The following is a 15810-nucleotide window of genomic DNA, read 5'->3' as shown; positions in this document are numbered from 1 at the left end:
CGATCCTGGCTTTCCCAGGATTCCGTGTCGGAATCTTACATTAACGCCGAAACACGCCTAACGAGCCAGCCCTTCATCAGTGCGCTTCTCGAGCGATTCATGTGCGAATCTTTGAAGCGCCCGGAACATGACCTCAGATTCGGTCATGTGCTCTAAGCTGCACGGCCAGTCCGCACCGGTCGCTTGCGCCGCAGCTATGAGTTGATCTCTTTCTCGGTCAGCAAGTGGGCATTCAAACAGCAGATGCTCGGCGGTTCCTGCCGGGAACCCGCAACGGCAAGCTGCATCGCCAGTAAGGTTGAAACGGTGGAGTGAATGATTGAAGTCCCCGTGCCCCGACATTAACTGAGACGTGAAATGGTCTGGGATACACCACCCACGGTCTAGCCGCATCCGGACGTCCGGGAACCACCTCTCAGTCCACCTTCCCTTACTAGAGGCGACCCACTGTTGCTGCCAAAGGAGGATGGTTTCAGCGGTATATCTTTCCTCTCTATTCGCTGCCTCGAGGGCCGTCATCGCGCCTCGCCTTACCGCGGCTCTGTGCCTTTCAATTCTAGCCAGTTTCTTTAGCTCGAGGTCCAGCGGGGGCACTCCCGCTAGGACCTGCAACGCCACCGTGGACGTCGTCTTATACGCCCCCGTTATCGCTAACAACGGTTGTCTCTGCGCCATATTTGCCCTCGCTCTCCTGTGTCCCGAAGCCATGCACTTCTCCGCCCAAATCGATGCCGCGTACCCCATCTGAGGTACGAACACCGATTTGTAGATCCGTAGTGCCACGTTGCTCTTAAGTCCCCATCGGGTCTTGGCGACTCCATGCAGTCTGCTGAACAGGCTTTTCGTCGCTTCCGCCTTCTCCGCTAGGTGAAGGCTGAAGTCCTGTTTTTGGTCGAATGTGACCCCAAGGTATTTCGCCTTGGCGGTCGATCTTATCTTTACTCCGCCCAGTCGGAGTTCCAGCGGCTTCGAGAGCGAGTTTTTAAGCCATAGCGTCTGAAACTTGGCCGCGGAAAAGGTGAGTTTTCGCTGCTCCGCCCATTGCGACGCTCTCTCGAGTAACGCATTTGTTCTGCCAGTGACTTCCGGTCGGTGTTTACCGGAGACTAGAATCGCGATGTCGTCTGCATACGCGACAATTTCTGTTCCCTCAGGCAGTTCCTGCGTTAGCAACGGATTCATCGCGTATCGCCACAAGTCCGGGCCGTAGCTCGATCCTTGCGGCGTGCCCTTAGTCAGGGTCCTCGTTATGTCGACGCCGCCGATCCTCATGCTGGCCCGACGGCCGTCGAGATAACTCTTTGTCAGTTCGATGAGCCCGCTGCTGCAGCCTGCCTGTTGCATATCAAGTATGAGCTGGGGCCACCAGAGGCAGTCGAACGCGCCCGATATGTCCAGGAATACGGCATGCACGTATTTCTCTGTCCTGTTTTCGGTCCAGCTGAGTACGTGATTGATCGCGTCGATCGTGGAGAGGCCTTTCGTGAACCCGAATTGTCTTTTCGACATGCGGGGATCCGTATCTTTGCGGATTCTCTCTACTATAATATGCTCAAGCGCTTTCGAGATCACCGGCAGCAAGCTAATAGGTCGGTACGACTTCGGCTCCGCCGGGTCCTTACCCGGGGCTTTCCTGAACACTACTAGACGTGCAATCTTCCACGATTTCGGGAATCGCTTTGTCCTAAGACAGCAGTTGAAGGCCCATGTTATGTCCTTGCCTATCACTGGCCACGCCTGTCTCAGTATTTTCGCCGTTATGCCGTCCAAGCCTGGTGCCTTGTTCGGAGCCATTCTCCAGATGGCTCCCTTGACCTCCTCCACATCGCAAGGGTCAATCGGTCCCGACTCTACTTGTTCCGGTCGAAATGTTCCCAGGCCGACCCCCGCTCTTTCCCGGGTTTCTTTTTGTTCCAGGTTCTCGCCTACTTCCGTATCACCTGGAACTAAGGCATCCATGAGTGCATCGCCTGTCTCCTTGAGAGTTAGCGTGTACGATCCGTCCAGCTTACGGATCGAGGCCGGAAGGTCTTCCGAAGACTTAGTTCCTCCGGTTTCCAGCCATTTGAAGACGGGTCCCCACGGGTCGCTATCTCCCGCGTCCGTGACGAATTTTCGCCAAGCGCTTCTCCTCGCTCTGAAGCAATGCCTCTTGAACGTGCGCTTACGTCCCCTGTAGAGAGTACGGATAGCCCGTCTTCTGAACGCGGTTTTTGCGTTCCTAAGCTTTACCTTCCAGCGGCCGAGTGCACTCAATTCGCTTTCCAGCGCTTCATTCCACCACGGGGGAGGTCTCCGTCTGGCCTGGGTCCTCTTGGTCATGTTGACCTCACAGGCCATTTCCAGCACTTTGGCGAGTGCTGCCGTGCAAGTTTCAACGTCTGGCGACTCGAGACTTCGCGATTTCGCGTCTCTGCATTCCCTCAGGAACTTCCGGAACTCAGTCCAGTTCGTTTTGGTGCAATTATATTTCCTTGCCATATCCTGGGTCTCGACGCGCACGTCTGCCCTCGTTATTATGTTAAAGCTGATCAGCGCGTGATCGCTCGACGTAAGGTCGTGGGTGGCCGACCAGTCCGCAACCCTGACGTTGTTACGCGTCAGCGTCACGTCCAGGCAGGCCGACCCTCTGTTCCTAAACGTCGGAGGGTACCCCGCCTTGTTATGCACTGAGAGGTCCTTCCGACCAATCACAAGTCCACGACCATGTCTCCGCGGGCGTCCGAGACCGTGTCGTGCCACACCGATGACCGTGCATTTACGTCCGCGCAGATCAATACGGCACCATTGACTTTACCTAGAATGTCATCTAGCTCGTCAACGTATGTCTGGGTCGGCTCACTGTGTTGAAAGTAAGCGGAGACCAACGTCAAGGTAACGTCTCCATAGCTCAGCACGGCCACGGCAAAGTGGCTGGAATCAAATTGTCTAAGAGTCAGGAGTCCTACGGCAGGGTTCGCGACGACGATCGCAGCCATGGGCGTGCGACCGGTCGCTACCACCCTAAAGGGGCGCCTATCCAGTAGGTAGACCCCTCTGCCATCGGTCGCAGGCTCCTGTATCAGGCAGACATCTATTTCGTTCCTGACTAATAGTCTCTCAATTTCATGCATGACAGCTTTACTCCTGGCTGCATTTATTTGATAAATTTTAATTAGCGTCTCCGGTGGCACTTGACCGACCGTGTTTTCAAGTCTACTGGCGTCAGATCCGGCGCTAACATCTGAGCCAGCCGTTCCTTCCTTATCAAAGTCACCCTCGATTTGAGCTGGCTCCTCCGCGAGGACAGCTAGAGTGGTTTCCGCATCTGCCAACCCTATATTCAGGGGCAGTGGGATATTTAGGAATGCCTTCCATGAATTTTCTCTGAAAATAGAATAGAAATTATGTTAAATTGAAATTAGTATCGTCTGTTGTACATTCGAAACTTTTGCGTTAGGATGCCAAATGTATTTTCCAACACTCATCGTCCTCTACAATGTCTATAGTTGTATGTTCTTCTAGAATTGTCATGTAGCTGTTTGCCTGGATAAGGTCTCATTACATACTCTTTCAGCGGGAACGCCTCGTCCCCCAAGATTACGTAGGGAACAACATTTGTTGTTGCCATAATTTCATTTGTTCTTGGTGAACAATATTTTTCCATTCTATTTAGAATTACAGAAATGTCTTTATCTTTTTCTTTTTCAGACACCAAAGTATTGTATACTTTTAATGCCTCTGTACCCATCAAGTTTAATAAACGTGCCACTTGGATCTCCTTAGACTTACCATCTGTTTCTGTGGCAGTCATATATATTTCTACTTGCTGTTTGAAAAATCTGAAATTCTGCGTCATATTCCCAGTCATTTTAAGTGGTGCTGGTTTGTTGAACTCCATTTTCGTTGAATGATAATTTATTTATTTTAAATTTATGTACGTAGTTTTCGTTTACGACTGCGCTATGTTTATATATGTTGTTTATTTTATAACATATTGAATTAAAAAAGAGAACATTGTTAATTACACATTCACACATGGTTTTAATATGTTTTAATATAAATTTGAAGATACAGTTTTTGATATTTTTTAATAAGGTTATATGGTTATCACTGGTAATCATTTACAGTGATACCACACTGGATAGCAGTGGAAGCTGGAAGGCAAATGAAAACTGGTGTTATGAGAAAAACTGAAAACGTATCCTAAGACTTATCATAAACTCGGTGGAGCCCGAATCGGCCCGTGATGTTGAATCCTCCGGGAAATTTTTAGAAATTTTTCCCGAAGGAACAAATCATTGACCTAGGTTAGGTTAGTAATTTATGACTATTATAATAAAATTATGAAAATAATTCTTGCCAGCACTTTCTATATTATCATCACAATCATAAAAATCCCGACAACCCTGTTCCTTCCATATGCAGCAACATCAACAGCAATAAAGTAATAATATAACTAATTTAATATATAAGTAAATAAAAACAATTATTTTATTTCAATAAAAATAAAAAAAATAGTTGCTTTCTATGGCTTTCCAAGCATCGTTAACTATATATTTATGTTTCTTTGATCTCTATTTTATTTATAAATATGTCTTAAATGTAGCTACGGACTGAAAATATTGGTTATTTACCTTTGCCACATCTATAAGTATTTTGACTTTTTAATGAATGACATACTAATAATTTCTAATGTTTCACACTTAAAACAAATCATTTTAAGACCAAGTGATACCTTTTTTGTTAACAAACTAATATTGTGGAAATATTGGTTGCGATATGGGTGTTAGAATAGTACTATGATTGATGCTTTATAAAACATAGGTTTTTGAAAATGACTGAATAACGTATTGAATAATTTTGTGGTTTTTTCTTAATATCCTTTGTTTCTATTAAATCTTACTTAAATAGAAATAGTACATGATTTTCTCCCGGGAGCGCTAGTTTCTATTAGTGTTATAGTATAACTGTACTAAATTAAAAGTACTTTTTATTGTCTGCATTTTATACCACTCGCGGCGCTAGTGGCGTCGATGCGTCTATTATGGAACGTTTCATTTCCCCCGTTTACTTCGATGCTCCGCTAGTCGCCCGACGGGCCGTCATCGTAATTCATTTTACAATTGGCTTTAGTGATGAGTGGTTTTGTGATATGTTCTACTTTTTTTTTCAGTTTTTTCTTTTAACATTTTCTAGTTTTAACACAATATTTTTGTCGTAAAACCTTAACGCTAAAAAAAAATGAACTATTTTTCTCATTGTACATGATTATCACTTCAATTGCGAACAAACTGACACGATATGTGTATTGATTATAAATAATTATTGATTGATGTCGAAATCGTTTGTACGAACATAATAATCTAGTTTTATGAATACAATAACGCAATATTTATTTGTATTAATAACATTTATGGAGTATAATGTTGTTGCAGTAATATGTCAACATGGTCGTGTAAAAATTAAATATAATATGGTTATATTATTGTATAAATAACTATTTTTAATTGAAAACATATTTTGGCTAATCCAGGCATGGGGTTAATTTGTGGTTTTTCACGAATTAAAATATGTCTAATCAAATTTTATCTATGCAAACTACACACGACATGCAATTAATGTGGTGTGTCTTACTAACTACAATATGTTTTGATGTTTGGCAAACCAACTTCAATGTGGATAGTGTAATGTAAATATTCTTAAATAAGGTTTTTACACTAAGAGCTTTTTGCTCTCCGAAAATCTACTATGATTTTCTAAGCTTAATTATGATCATTGAATAACCAAGAGATTGTGTCGATTGAAATCAAGCGGTTAATTTTTTAACCTCATTTGGAGAGTTTTTGGACTTTTACATTTTGTAAACGCATTAGCATAAGTCCTGAGGAATTTATTGTCAGTGTTTCAAGAGTATATATTATACACAAAAGTATTTAAATCAACTACCTACTGTTATTGATTTATTATACTTCTAACAGTTAAAAAACATATAAAGGTTCCCATGCTTTTGTTGTGTATTGAATATTTTATATTAATTGGGCATTAATACATTACAAGCCTAAGCATCAATTACAAATTACATGTTTTTTAAATACTCGAGGTATGTTAAATATATTCAGGTTTTTTTGCATTCATCAAACTATAAATAAATACATTTTAATTAATCATTTGCTATCGCTGTTTTGTTTGTTTGAACATACACAGTACACTAACAACTATCACATCAGCTCTCTACCTTTTATTAAATTTCCATGTTGATTTATAATTTCTTAAACAAAAGTGCATGATTTTAATGTTAAGAATGTAAATATTAATAACACCTAAATTGAAATCACTCATTCGCATACATTATTTTGTATTCATTTCTTTTATTTACTATTCTTCTAACATTTATAAAAATAAGAAACAATATTATAATACATGCTATAAAAGAGTTGATTTTCATTGATTTGAAAAACAATGAAATAAATTAAACAAAACGTGTCCATTCGATACCTTACTCTGTCGGGGATTCGATGCGTTTTTTAGTTCAAAAACATGCATATTATATACAAAATTGGATTAGTTACATCCAATTTGCGATTTGAAATTTTATAAAAAGTTGTTAACGGAAGAAATCTGTGGATTGAAATCGAAATAATAATTGTTCTCTGTTATGTATGCGGAACAGAATGTTGCATGGAAACAGACTCAGTCGAAGCAATTTTATGCAATTTATGTCATCTAGGAGCCATAGGAATTGAAAAGCAAGCCGAAAAAATGAGCGGTTATATGATAAAAACCCTGTTTGTCCTGATACCTGCTGTGATGCAACTGCCCTTGGACCGTCAACGTACCAAAGTTGTACCGAAATATTGATTTATAGTGTATTGATACTAAAAAAAAAACTGTCGTACCTCCACTGACGTTTAAAGCCGTTCAATGGTTATTGCCGTTGCGTCGTTATTTTTGTCTTGATACGAAGTTGGCGCATTAAATACATTTTAATTAAAATGTGATTAACCTAATGTTTAAAAACATTTTAACTAGTTTATGACCCAGCCCTGAACGATTTTATATTACTACTTGGTACCTCCCGGTTCCACCCTAAAATCATCGTCCAGAATTAACCGATTCGATCTCGCGGGACCACTCGCGAGTCCTCGTCGTACGCTCTCGTGTTATTTATTGTATATACGTATACCTATATATAATGCGACGTGTTACACATTTATTGTTATTATTATTATGATCGTAACCTATATCATACAACAATAATAAAATACCGTGTTGTGAGACCAGGTGTCAAAACACACCGTGCCGAGCACTGTGCAAAGGTATGCCGGCGTGTGTGTGTGTGTGTGTGTGATGTGAGGTGGTCCGTTCGCGTTTCGATACGTTCAAGGTTAATGGCTCAATATAATATAATATAATATTATCGTTCTGTACGGGTGTGTGTGTGTTGTGTGTTGGACGTCGACGGCGGTGGCGATTTGTTACGCATCAGCGGGGGGGAAACGATCCGAATTTTTCAAAAATACATTACCCCCCCGGTACAGGACAGCCGGTCGCGTACTTGACACACACGTACGGTCATCATACCCATGACCGGCCCGATGTTACGTATACATGTGCGGCGTAACGATTGCCTTTTTCCACACACCCGCCGCAACTACCCACCCGCTGACTTGTGTACACATTATGTACGAACGCGCGTAATCAGCTCACTTTATCGGCGTCGGCGACGGCCACCCAAAAACCTGCGGCACCGGGCGTTAATCGAGTCACCCTGTTAACTCTCTCTCTCTCGCTCTCCCTCTTTCTCATCGTCTTGACATTTTTTCTCCTCTCCTAAAAGCCTTTTACTTTGATCATATTATATACGCATAACAATAATATGTATAACTGCCTCCACCGCCGCTCGCCGGGTGGTAAACGACAACCTTTCCAGCCAGGGCCAGATCATACATTATTACTACTATTATTATTATTATTATTATTATTATTATTAGTGTGTACGTATCGACTTTGCGGGCCTATTATTGCTCGTTATAATATTATCGTCATGCAAGGCTTATTTGTGTAAATTTCAGCTCGTCATGCGCGCACCGTGACAAATCGTTTTTACACGTTTAAGCACCAAAATATTGTGATACGTCCGTCGCCGCCGTATTACATGAGAAATGCAAAATCTCCTTCGTTTCGAAGCAATAAAATAAAAAAAGTTAGTTGATTAATTAAAAGTTATTTAATTTAGACAGGTGTACACCTATATTGTCTAAAATGCACTTGACTACCTATTGTTACCTATGATTATTATTAATAACGTATAATAATTTATTACTTAAATTTCAACCAGTGCGTAGAATAAAATTTAAAAAAAAAGCAAACCTAACCTAGACTTTTACGCTTGTACGCGAGTATTAAAAGTATTATAAAAAATGATTTTTTTAATCCTAATGATTAGGTCTCGTAACTTTGTGCACTTAAAAAGTACTAAATATGCATGCATCTATGCGATTAAAAAAGTACAGATATGCTTTAAAATTATCCACTTATATTTTATTTTTTAAACATACGCACAAATATATCTTAAGTTTGTAAATATAAAAAAATAAAGTAGGTAATAAAAATAATATTGATTTTTAATTTTTAATTTTTAATCATTTAAACAAAAAACAAAAAAAATTATTACTATAAAATAGTTTAAAAAATTTTTTTGAACAAAAAATGCAATTGTTTCTATCATGTAATATTTATATACCTTAAATGCATATTTAACAATTAAAAAAAACCAGCATCTTATTAAAAGTATTAGATATAATTTTGTTCCTACCTTCAAAAGTGTTACATTGGATATATTCTAATTATATTAATGTATAGGAGAAAACATTGTTTTTAATGTCAAATTTAAATTTGAAACATATGATACAAAAATATCTACTACGTTCTCTGAATATGAATGAATTGATTTTTTATTTACGAATTTTCATAAATTATAAAATATGCTCTAAAATCTAAAAATTACTAAATATGCACTATACACTTTAGATACGTTTTTCGTTGTGTCTTGGAATGCATTTCTAGCTTATTTAACAATTAATTTTATACTTATAAACAAAAAACAGATATGATGTCGAATCAGATTGTAATTTAAAAATGTAAAAATTACAAAATACCTACCTACCTACATTATATTATAAGAGAATATTACAATTCTGCGTTTGTATTAGTAATATTAATAATATTTTTTTTTCATCATCTATCTTGACAGTCGTCGTTGTTTAGATCAATCGATGAAATAAAATGGATATTTTTTAATTAAATAAAATTATAAAATAGTTTTATTTTGTCAAATAATTGTGCACTTGAAACGTAGCTTTCAAATCGTTAGTTGCGCAGATGTAAATAACGTCTAAAAGCGGCTAGTTGGTTATCCAACGCCGTTCTTCGTTAATTTTAATTTTTGATTGGAGACATACTTAATTAATATTAAATTAATTAATAATTAAGTTGTATTTATACATAATTTCTTATGATGAAATATTGTATTTGATATAAGCATCATCTTTTATGGAGTTAAAATTTGTTCTATGCCTATAGGTAGTTTAATTAAAACATTACATGAATTAGTCCCAAATCAAAAAACAAATAATTGTAATAATTATGAACCTATATGGTAAATACCTTATATCATTATACGATGACTTAGGACTTAGATGTTTGAATTGTGTGAACATTAAAAAAAACCAAGTCCTAATTTTCAGGACTTGATACTAATAGCTCGTACGAATTAGGTATTTACGCGTCAATAGGTACCTATAATTTCTATAGTTATGTGTAGGTAGGTAAATAAAAACCATCAATAATAAAAACATGACGTTGGCACCTAGACTTAGAAATCTTGCTCACGGACAATTTTCACATACCTTTCTAGAAAGTAAAAAAAAATCAGGCATGCCTTAATAAATATATTTATATTAATTTTAATAAATTGCATTGTTTCCATACTCAAGTATTTACTTATCGATATGGTTTGTAATTACAAGCTTGTATTTGTATATCTTATTCTTGTCGTGTTGGATCACTGATTTTTCACGCGTTGACATTGTAAATGTCGAGGCATTAACAAAGGTTGATCCTGAAAAAGACCGTTTTGAAGAGCCATGCGGCATTTTTATAGCACCGGTGTTGTCACTTGGCAGAATTAGGTATTGTAACCACGTTAAGGTTTCTAAGTTAGGCTTTACTTTTCTGATTAGATAGGTATATCATTATATTTTGTTTAGGTCAGGTTAGCATTTACCATCGCCATAATAATGAGCGAATGAAACACCTCAATAGTTGAAATGGTGACTGTTTAAAAGTAGCACCTATGAATATTAGAAATAAAAACATTTGCGCCGCCTCATATATGATCCACTGTCGTTTACAACTGATGATTTTAATTTTTTTTCAAATAACGATGATAGCGATTTTGAAGACTTTCGTAGGTCCGATTTGGTATGGCTCCACTGTCCTGTAGAAGTTTCCATAGTTTCTTACCGCCAACTTCAGCCAGGTTCTTGGAGGCAAACTCAAAAATCAGCCGGTCCTCCTTGGCGGTGTAAGAGGCGTTTGTCGAGAAATTTTTTGCTATTTTGGGTGGAGGATTAAGCCACATAGTGTTCTCGCATTTAGACGTGCTGTTAGCGTCTACAGCAGCTGTAACACTACACTGCACTGAAGTCGTAGAACTCATCACTGTAACAGTCTGAGTATTCACCGTCAAAACCGGGTTAACTGCATCTTCTTGGCAACAGATGAAAACGGGTTGGAACTGATGTTGGTGGCGCAGGGTGATTGTTCGATGGGTACGGTGACCAGTGGCTCTGCAGCTTCATTAGGTTCTTCCATCACCTTTTTGTACCCGACCAGAATCTTAAGATCGTTGATCTCCGCCTATTGAGAAATATATTATATTATTCTCTGTTGTCGTCAGATATGGTTCAATGTAAACCACCAATTATTATTACAATAACATAGGTACCTGTTGTCGTTTCATCTTTTCGAAAAAATATTTGTTTTGTTCCTGCAGTGGAATCACCATCAATCGTAACTCGTTGATTTCTGACCGGGCCACTGGCACAGTGGACTGTTCCTCATAGCCACACACAGGACATGTTGTTCGTAGGTAAGGAAGTCACTGTTCGAACACTGCTGATGTGTTTCAGGCACTGACACGCGGTGTTATTCTTCTTTACGCCATACCACAATTTTCGCATTTGTGTGTTGTCCGTTACGAAATACATTGGGAAGACGTCTATGTGCTTGAATACAAATTGGTGCATGACATGTACAAATGAATCTTGACCCTCGTCCCAGTCAGACGGAAACCGTGTCCTGACCATGCAGTGGGACAACACCAACTGCAATACCAGACGTTTTGGTCTGAAGAATATGTTGCATACCTGCATTGGACGAGAAAAAACATTAACTATACTAATAGGTACTAATATCTCTTATAACAATGGAATAGAAGAGAACTCACGCCGGTGAAATGCACGGTATTAGTCTCGAAAACTGCCATGAATGGTAATGCCGGGTCCTTAAGTTTTTCAATCCGTGTACTTGAAAAAGCGGATGCCGCCAGTCGTGGTTGTTCGATCTTCAGTGAGCAGCACCATCTTCTCTACGATTTTCTCGGTTGTAAAAACAACACGGGAAACGTCGGACAGAAAATCGATATTGTTATTGATGTTACGGGAAAGGAACGCGTTAGGGAGGTGTACATGTTCCGGTACGTGGAGCTCGGTTCTTCGAGCTTTAGGGAAATGGTTGTACTTCTTAAAATTTACCATGCCCGTCGTGTCCACGCTGGCACCGACGGAGCCGTACAACAATAACGATTTCAACCTCGCGTAAGAAACTCTGTTTGTATTCCCGTACATAATGTACGAGACCACTGTGTCACAGTCGAAAACTCGTTGCACCGCACTGAGATTAGGCACCCCTCGGGGCAATCGGAAATGGCTTTTTTCAACTGATTGAAGTGACTGAAACGAAATAAATTTAGAAATGAAAAAGGTGATTCAAAATAATTAAGAGATCAAAATTTAAAACGGAAAAAGAAGACAATTGCTCTGATGTATACATCAAATATTATCGTGTGGGTAAATGTAGTGTGTACAATGTACCTACACGATAAATTTTAATTTAAGACTAATAAATATTATATATAGTATATAATATATATATAATGGATTTTAAGCGGTTTCTAATGGTTTTTTACACAAGAAACTTAGAAACCTATATTCAAGTTGATAATCAGAGCACTTTTACTCGATACTAGAAAAATATCGTTTTAAATGTTAGAATGTAGTAGCTGGTAACAAAATAGTTTTCAAATTTTCGCGATTTCAATTTTGATGAAATTTTCAAATTATGATCGTATATATGTCGATCGTAAATAAATTATTGGAGATTTTTTATTTTTTAATTACACTGATTACAACATATGAGTAAATACCTAGTTAATAACCTAACCTTGTTTTATTACGTTTTCAATGTAGGTATTGACAGAAAAAATGATTATTTATCATCGATAATTGAAAAAAAACTTTCTCATAGATAGTAATATAAATTTATAATATAGATCAATATAAGAGCAGTCATAATATTTTTCAAATAGTATTTTAATACAAATGACCATAGATACATGAAATTTCACCGAATGTTTATATAAGTATATTCTATCCACCATGCAATTTTAAAAAATTTTCGACTTCAGTTGTTGAACTATTCATAGGTATTTGAAATTTTCGATCATTATTAGTTTTTTAAATTTTAAAGTTCAAATTTCTAAATACGTAAAAATTACGGAAATGTTTAAATTATCTTAGATAGAAATTCATAAAAGTTTTTCTTTTTATATTTAAGATTTGAAAATTAAATACAAGGCTCCTAACATATTTTTACAATAGCAATTGCAAAATAAAAGAATTAGATACCTAGTCAGAATTTTTTTTTTTTAAGCATTCAACGTTTGAGTTTTGACAACATAATATTATGTAAAAATCACGAAAATTCGCAAATTATTTCTAACTAGAAATTCATAAAAAATTTTCTTTTTAAATCTAAGATTTGAAAATTTTTGATAATATATAATATATCCTAGAAAGATAAACCGTATTCGCTCAGAATCGTTTTTCGTATACAATGATATAATATCATTGGATTCAAATTTAATACCATCCATTACAGTAACCTACTGTACAGCAGAGCGACATCCACGACTTACCCGCCTTTTTTCTTTTTAAATTTCTTAAAGATGTAGTTGTAAGATATAATAATAAAAATATATAACTACGTTTTATGAGATAATTTTAAAATTGTTTCAAAAAATAAACGATCATACACTGTGCTTTAACTTAAGTTCTAGAACCTATATATGGATCTTATTATAGATTATAGAACAATAATATCTGGTATTATAATTTAATGCTAGGTATAATATTTTTTATAATAATCCGTATTGATTATTATTAAAAGTAAACAAGTTTTAGTAAATAGGATATTTATATATAGTATATTATTATGATAGGTTAGATAAATATCAATAATAGATACCTAAAGTACTCAACTGCTTTAAAATTCAGAATAAAACAACATTAATATCATCACTGGACAATGTGGCAAATGCAGTCAATAAGTTTTAGGTAATTATATATATATATTTTTTTTTTTATAATTTAATGATAAATACTTATTAAGCTTAATTTTAAGATCAACAAAAAATCTAACAATCGTAAAAAAATATATTGAACTTGATTTAACTGAGTTAGAAAAAAATCATTAATAGTATTACCCAGCCTTGTATATACCTATTCAATCAATTGATAACTCACTTTAAACACTCTGACATGACGTCGTCGAAGAGTTGCTTCGGCATCATGAAGATAGCCATAGATTCGAAAAAGACCCGCAACAGTTCCACATGGGTTGGCATTGGATCTTCGGGGCACGATGCTTCAACCATTTCGTCCCAACACGAGTAACTGAATACCGCCTCTATCCGCAGCTCATGTGGGCACATTTTACGCAGATGCAGATAACGTCCAAAAGCAGTTAGTTGGTTGTCCAACGCGTTCCTCATTGACGTTAATTTTTGGTTGTTGACATACTTCAGTTGACCTGTGCAATGGAAAAGAAAAAAAATATTAATTAATTGTGAAAACTTAATATGCTGCTGGACATGGATTACCGAGAACGGCGACGACGCATTGCAATCCCACAACTGACATTTTGAATATATGTTCAGCCGGGTCGTACGCCTGTACAACACTGGTCACTGCCTCTCCGGTCCATTGACCACATTGCGAGCACCGCTAAAATAGCAATAATTATTGAGCAGGAGTGGCCTTTGTCTACGATGTAGAGAAAATAAAGAGGTGACACCACTTGTAAATATTCCGGGTGCAAATTTTCTCTACAGTTATTCGCCCGGAGACCAAGTTTGTTTATTGAGAATACATTGTTTTTAATGTAAAATATCAAAAATTATTATATATATTTTCGTCGTTTTTGATACAGAATTTAGAATATTAACTACGTAAGAATTATTTTTTAAGTAATTATTCTATTCAATTATGTAACATTTAAAATAGACTCAGTTAAGGAAGTTGTATTAATAATTTTTATATTTTAATAACTATGTACACGGTAATATGAGTTTGGACTGCTTCGCTAAATTTTTTGTCCTCGAACGGAATATCCATTACGACTGGTATAAAATTCGGGCGAAGGGCGCACTCTGGTGTAAAATTCTGAGCTACCAAAGTGTCACGATTTGTTGCGTCAATATTGTAGTATATCATTACATCGTGGCCTGCACACTGGTTACGGCCTCCGGTCCGCTCACCACATTACGAGCACCGCTAAATTGTCAATAGTTATTGAGCAGGAGTAGCCTTTAATAGGCAACTGGACCTCGAAAAATTTGACACTGTCCTGTTTCAACATGAAACCGTATCCGGTTTGCTTTAAGACTGACTTGACGCCAGGTGTTGTTGTATCAGAACCACGTGGTGTGAGTTCACTTCGACTGATTAAACGACCATGTCACGAACGTCAGAAATTATGTAATCTTTGAGTCCATAATTCGCAGCTTAGAATATAACTCGGCATCCGGAATAATGGTTTAATTGGAACATTTTATTGAAATGTTAAAATATATATATACCGACAAATTTTTTTTTTTATTTCAATAAAGTTTGTCGTGCTTCAACAAGACGTTTACTAGATGCTGATCTCAAAGCCTTCCTATCACGAATTCGTGGTAGCCCAGACGTCTTCTGAATTGCTCTGTTTTTCGTTGAAGGACGATATCATCTTAAAGTTCATTACTGGCGTTAAATTCACCATAAAATCGTCACACTTCAACACGAACCTTCCCGACAATTATTTGAGTGCGGTCAACCGATTCACGACGTAATTGGACATGGATTAAGCAAAGTTATATCAACGACGTGAATTTTATTTTCATATAAGTACTTACTTAAAAACCAACCCAAAACGAATTCGCTTCGTTTGTTACCGAACTCCACCAAAACTAATAAATACTAACCTAACGCTATTCTAAATGAGTATAATATAATTCAAAGAAAACTAAAATTATAGTTGTGATGTCAAGTCGTCAGAATATGATTGCCAAATATTGAAAAAATACAAAAATTTTAATATCATATATTATAATACGAAAGAGACTGATTTCGGTGGCGATTACTCGAGAGCGACGGGCACACATCGCACCCACGCTGAATATAGCATGGTCGATGTTTTTTTTTTCGTTTCCATTTGTCCGACCATTAA

This window comes from Diuraphis noxia, unplaced genomic scaffold (assembly GCF_037042655.1).
Source record: "Diuraphis noxia isolate RWA-SAM2 unplaced genomic scaffold, SU_Dnox_SAM2 contig0001, whole genome shotgun sequence".
In the NCBI taxonomy this organism is placed as follows: domain Eukaryota; kingdom Metazoa; phylum Arthropoda; class Insecta; order Hemiptera; family Aphididae; genus Diuraphis; species Diuraphis noxia.
This window is presented reverse-complemented; position numbering follows the sequence as displayed.